This window comes from Morone saxatilis, unplaced genomic scaffold (genome assembly GCF_004916995.1).
Source record: "Morone saxatilis isolate NCDOM2014 unplaced genomic scaffold, NCSU_SB_2.0 Contig17, whole genome shotgun sequence".
NCBI classification, from domain to species: Eukaryota; Metazoa; Chordata; class Actinopteri; family Moronidae; genus Morone; species Morone saxatilis.
Window position 1 is genome coordinate 24,965,891 of NW_023339729.1, and position 6,810 is coordinate 24,972,700.

A 6,810-nucleotide genomic window follows, 5' to 3' on the forward strand; every position below is an offset into this window, starting at 1 on the left:
AGAGAGATGGCCAGAAGATGGAGTGTTTTTCATATTTAAGTGACATCCAGTCACAAAGTGCATCTCCAACAGTAGAGGATGACCCCCCGCCGAGCGGCCTGAGGCTGTGATTGGACAGGATGAGACGAGGATGTGATTGGACAAACGGAGATTTAAGGGACGTGATTGCCTAGAGAAACGAATAACAGAGCAAAGTCTCCTGCAGCACAGGCCAAAAGCTCTAGAAATATAGGTCAGCTTAGTGAATACACTCCAAAAGCGTTCACTCATGACAGGGTAGAGAGAGAGAGACCACACACACACACACACACACACACACACACATACATTATGGCGTCGGAGATTCTCTCAGTGTGTTGTGCAAAAATGCACGTGAATATCGACTCACACACACACAGAGCTGTCCCCAATCTCTAAAACCTCCATTGTGTCACTTCATTTCACTTCACAGAGTCCGGCAGCACAGCCGAGAGCAGCGTGACACACACAAAAATACACACAAATACATAGCATGGAGGGAATCACAAGACATGAAGCTAATCCACATCTGGACCAGAAAGGACAAACAACCACTATAACACAGAGTTGTGGACAGATGTGAACACATGAACGGCACAATGAAACCTGGTTCACTGAGGAACTGCTGCAGGCGCAGGATGTGACACATAAACAGGATTTCAACAATAAAGCAGAGATGGATTATGTAAACACACACCTGATAAATTCAGTATTTAAGCACACGATTCCTCTCGTAATCTCAGGTTGGTTTCATTTATAATCTGAAATGTTATTCATATTCGGGGATTTTCTGTCATCCAGTTCAGACCTGCAGTTTCGGTCCAACCTATAGCACCTGTGCAGCACATCTCCACTTCCTCCCACTGTACAAAAATGAAGATTTTAGTCCATTTTATGGACAATGGCAATACATTCTCCAGAGCGGTTAAAATGAGGATGTGGATGAGGAAAAGCAAAGATGCTTTTTAAAACAGTGCCATGTGCCATCACAGACACAGACAGCGATGTGTAATATCAGCTATTTTAAATGCAGACAACATACACACAGGATAATGAAGTGTTATCATTAGCTGTAATGTTTACCATATCCCAACACATGTACACACAAACATGAAGGCTTAAACTATGACTTAATAATTCATCAGTATTAGTGTAGCATAATTACACTTCTCCTTGGTCTTGTTTATAAAGAATTAATGATCACATCATTCAATTATCTTACAATTGAAGGTGGGAAATAAACTATTTGTTTGGCCATATGAAAGAAAAACAGGTGACAGAACAGAGGTTTGACTTGTTGACACTAGAGCCGGACCAAGACAGGATTCCTAAGGCCAAAACTGAAACTGATATTTGAATCCTATAGCAGTCCAAGGCTTATTTTTATTTTTTAATTTGGCGCTTTTGATAAAGAGCACCTTGGTTATTAATAAATAACTAAAGTTAGTAAAAAAATGTGTACGGCCCCTTTATTACACTATCAATTGATCCTGGTCTCGTTGTATTCAAGAAAACCCAGTTATTCTATCATCTAAACCTCACCCCTCCCTCATCACCCAATGTTGGTCAGTACAAAAGTCTGCAGGCAGTGCGGGTGAAATTCTAACCGTTAGCGGCCAATAGACGCAAAAACACATATAACTAATGTTCTATGAATTGTGTATGGCCACCAGCTGTAATGTCTAGACTTTAAAATGGCTGAAACATGCAAACATCGGCAGCTGAAGAGAAACAGGAACACTGGAGACGGTGGTGGGGGTGGGACTGATAGTGGTCGTTGGGTAAAATCAATGGGATTTATTAGCAAATATCAGCTTGACCAATTTATCAGTCTGGCTCTTACAGAGACCAAACAGAGGAACTGTGGACTGTGCAAGAGGAGAAACAACATTACCATTAGCTATTTTCTTTTCCTATGGAAATGGTTTCAAAAAATACCAGGAAATGCATTTATCTGCCTCAGTGTAGACATGGCAACAGGGAAAACCAGCAAGAACTACATCAAAACATGTAAGAAAAAACCCACCCCCAGTGCTGTTGGACCTCTGCGTCTCTGTCTGTTGAGAGCAACTGAGCTGCTCAAAAATTAATTCGGGGTAGGCTTGTAAAATCAAAGTGTACACACACACGCAAGCATGTGAAGAAACAGCATCTCTCCCAACAGCTGTGGAAAGGAACTCGACACTGTAGGAAGCAGCGCAATCAATCTGAGAACGAACAGGGAAGAGGAGACGGAAGGAAAACAGGGAGGCGGAGACGGAGCATAGAGGAACAAGGAACCAACGTTTGGCTTTCTTGTGGCCACTGGACCTAAGCTATATATAGTTCTGCATGAACATTAATAATTTAGCATGACCAAAGCCCGTAGAACAGGGCCCCTCGTCTGGCCCTGATCAAATCAATACCTAATTAACCCTTACAGGGCTCTGGGCTTAAGGGAAGAGGAAGCGAGACAACATGTAGGAGAGAGACAGGGAGGAACAACAAGCCAAGTTAACTTAACACCTCAGACCGGACTCTGTTTCTGGTCACTGCAGTTCAGTCTTAATCGTACTTTTCTTTTCAATGTGTATGTATGTATGTCAGGAGAATAATGTATGCAGCAGTGTGAATATGACTGGACAGTGCTAGTCAGCTGGACCGATGAATTGATGTATGAGCCACTAACGGTGAAGCATGAATTAAACAGTTGATACCTAGTCAGCCGATGCACATGCAACTTCAGCGTTCTGCCTGAACTCAGGCCACAAGTCTTTGATTTCTAAGGGTTAATAAGCACACGTTTATTAGGGTAAGCTCGCCCTGGGCTTTCTGTTGCCAAAGGCCTGAGGCAAGCACGTGTGAAACGGTTAGAGGGGCCTTCCCATGTAGGACTATTATGCACCGTCTTCTTCAACAAGCAAGATAAAACAGTAAGAAGCAGCCTTCAGGCACTTAAATGTGTATTCTCCTACAGCGCTACGGTCTGAAGTTACCTTACTGTTTCTGAGGGGCGGTAAGCAATCAGTGTGTTCAAGGGATCACCACCTCCCCACAGTAACTGAACGCAGCCTCACTGAGTAGTTAGCATTAGCAGCATTAGCAGCCACAATGGCAAAAGTTTTAACATCACCGCCCGAAAGCTTTGTCTCTGATAAATGCTGCTGCTTTGTTAGAACTTTTCTATATATTACAGAGACTATGAAGTTGCAGAAAGGAGTTAGGGTTAAAGTTTTGTCCATGTTGGATGAAGCCCTCAAAATCAATGGTGCAACAGACCTCTCTGATCTTTCCAATCTTTGCACTCCAAATTAGCTCCAATTAGCTGCAGCCATTTCCACAGAGGCTGCTTTTCTTTTTAGGTAAAATAACCTTGTTCTGCACAATTCTTTGCACTTTGACCCTGATTATAACCTCCACACTGCAAAACATATAATCCACTCCGGTGACAGTGAGAGACACGACACGGGGACATCACATGACAACTCAGCAACCAGAAACACGAAAACAGAAATTTACTGGCAGACTAATCCATTTTCTCCACACATGTTCTATATTTGCTGTGATTTGGATTCCACTCACACAGTATGCCTAATGTATAGTTTATCTTATAGTTGATCTTTTTTATGTCTGAGTATGTTCCTCTGCATGGTCATCATTATTAGGGCGCCATTTTGACACACCACCTAAAAGAGCCTGAACAGTTAGGACAACAGTATCTTCTGCTGTGAACCAACTTTCACATGATACATAAAAATATGAAGATTTAGACATTCATCTGCTTTTGGTTTTATATACCAACTTTGTATAAACCATAAAAAAAAATGAGCGCTAATACAAGCTACTTCGCTTGCTTCTATATTTAGCAACTCAGATATTTTTTTAGGACTTGGTCGACCAAAGGAGAATAAACAGTGCACTTATATTTGTCAGGTGACCGGAAACACCATGTTGCTATGTTTCCACAAAAGGTGTAGGCAGTTGGTCGCCAACGTGTTACTTTTTGCTAAGCTCATTTCTGTGGCTTTTGTTTGGAGTTTCTGTCACCTAGTGCTCAAAAATCCCTAAACTCACTAAGAAAAAGAAGGAAAAGACAAATGTAGCACAAAACGTCATTACTGTGGCTATGGGAACTTGCAGTCTAATATAAGCTGGGCTACCTTGAGCAGAGATTTAAACTGCTGACGACAACTATATTTAACTGTTTTTAATGGTACCTAGATATGAGCTAATAAAGAGTCCTGAAGGGATGTAGCCACATGTAGCTTGTCAACAACTAACTTGCTAGTAAAGCCCGAAAAAATTCTGTGAGCATGTGAGAATCAAATCTCTAACCATACATTCTGTGGCCTTGGTAGTTAAAGTGACTGTGTTTCTCTTCTTCTTTCTTTGGGTGGCTCTTTCTTACAGGTCCGTAACAATGGTCTCAGATGTCGCCCCAAAGACCGGCTGTCTGGTTGGACTGGATGATGTCTGACTGACTGCTGGAAAGAGGTAAAGTCTGACCTTGGTGCCTCAGTGAGGCATTGAGGGTCTGATTGCAAGACTACAGAGGTCGCACAAACAGCAAGAAAGCTTCATATCAACACACAGCCACACGTTCATCTCAGACAGTCTCAGCCATTTCAGTGTGTGCAAAGTTTTCTAGTATATTTGATTGCAGCCTTCTGTGTGAAATTTTAAAATAAATCAATCAATAAAACAACTCAGATTTAATAAGAATCCTTTGTTATTGAAACAACAAATTTAGAAGTCAGAGCTCTTTGACTGATTTTTAGTTTGTGTTGTGCAATTAAAGTTCCTGTCACAAAAGTAATCAAAACAAAATAAAATAAACTCCTGTCATTTCTCATTTGGATAGACTCTCCGGTATCAGTAATGAATCTCAGTCAATCTTGATTTACTTTATTTTAAGCCCATGGTTAAAAGAAAATTGTTTTGTATAAAAGCAATACTCACTCATAATAAAATAATTTCTGGATGTGTTGTGTTAACCAACTCCAAATTCGTGGAAAGTGAGACATAATTTAAACAAGATGTGTGAGTGCTGAAATACAGAGAGAGCGCAGCGATTCACAAACATCACAGCCAAGTGAAAGATCAACCAAATCCTTTTTTTCTCTGCAGGAAACAAACTTCAGTGGAACTGCTGAACCATTTTTGTCTGTGTGAGAACAAATACAAATATAAAAGCTTGTTTACTAAGAGTCACAACCACCTCTAGCACAGTGCGAGCAGTGTGTGTGTGCATGTATGTATGTGTGTGTACGTGTGGGTGTATGTCCTGGGGAATGAGGAGGAAAATGAATAAAGCAAATATGTGCATGATTGGCCAAAGGCGTGGTAAAACACAGAGACTCAAACAAACTACAAGAAACACACACACACACACATAAACCCGCAGCCTAAACGCGGTGTGTCGATTCAATCTGACGGCTTCTCGGCAAACCAAATCCCTAATCTCATCTCATCTCTCTTTCTCTCTCTGAAGTATCCGGTGATGAGCTCAAAGGAGGCTGATGTGCGCTGGCAGCTATTTCTGTGACTAACACACCACCATCGCACACACATGTATAGACACACACACACACACACACACACGCTTGTTAACGCAGCAGAAACACTGTAACAGCAATCAAAACGGGGCGGTGCCTCATATGAAGGTGAATCAACCCAAGGATACACACCATCACACCACACATCAAACAGTGGATTTGGAGGTTTTACATTATGTTGCCATGGCGTTGAGCCAGTCACACTTTCAACATTTGTACATGGTCATGGCTCAGGGAGAGAAGGAGAGAAAAAAAACTAGGTCGAGCTCTCTGATTGGTTGACGAATCACCCCCCAACATCAAACAGCAGCACAACGGATGACTGCATGTGCAACGAATCACTCTCCTCTCTCTGCAAAGACACACAGAAGCGTGTATGCAAGGCTGATTTTGAAAAGGCAAATGATTGGTCAAGGCAAATTTGGGTTCCCCGGTTTCCCCATAATGCACTGGAGCGGACTGGGATGGGTGTGGTGCTGCTCTAAATCTGCGCTCCTCTTTTCTCTTTGCTTTGCTCGTCTGCAGCCAAGCAGATGTCACAGCGGGAGGAAAGGGAAAAAAATTGGTCCAATTACTCGTCTAATTATCGAATTATTTCATTATGTGGTGGAGAGCAGGAAGGAGGACGAAGATGGTCCCTGTGTTTCCTTTCGTCCTCTGTGCTCCGTTCCTGGTGACGACACCTGGAAATATTAAAGTATTACCTTTCTGCACAGGCCCTCTGCTATTGGATTCTGCCCTTCCTGTGCAGATTTTACCGCTACTTGCTTCCTGCTCTTCATTTACTTGATCTCCAACACTAATATGCAACCCCCTTTCATTTGCCCCCTCCTGTTTTTGTAGCGCGTTCTCTCTCCCTCTGCACCCCGTTTGATGGAGAAAGAAGCGCGAAGAGAAGGAGGTGCAGGCGTATAGAAGTGCTAACGAGAAACAAATTGAAAACAATTAAAGGCGAGATGGGGGAGTTTGTGTGTTTGTGCAAATGAATGAGGACGTCGGGGGTGTGTGTCTGTGTTGGTGGGTGGGCGGGGAGATAGTGGTGATTAGAGAGGTATTAAAGAATGAGAGTGGTAATTGGTGTATTCTTTTATTTTCTGCCAATTAACTGCTAAAGTGGTAAACAACAGGGGTGTGATGGAGCAGAAGACCTGGGAACAGTCTGAGGAACACACTGGAACCTGTTCAGGTATACAGACACTGAGCTGGGATCATCTCACAGACCGACAACACTTCATCCATATCAACAACTGCACCTCCT

At 42.4% G+C, this 6,810-nt stretch overlaps 1 protein-coding gene across 1 annotated transcript in view; it reads right to left on the reverse strand.

Moving 5' to 3' along the window:
* lcor (ligand dependent nuclear receptor corepressor) overlaps positions 1–6,810 on the reverse strand; it is a 42,499-nt gene that overhangs the window by 34,178 nt on the left and 1,511 nt on the right. The gene's annotated exons all lie outside the window — the stretch shown is intronic.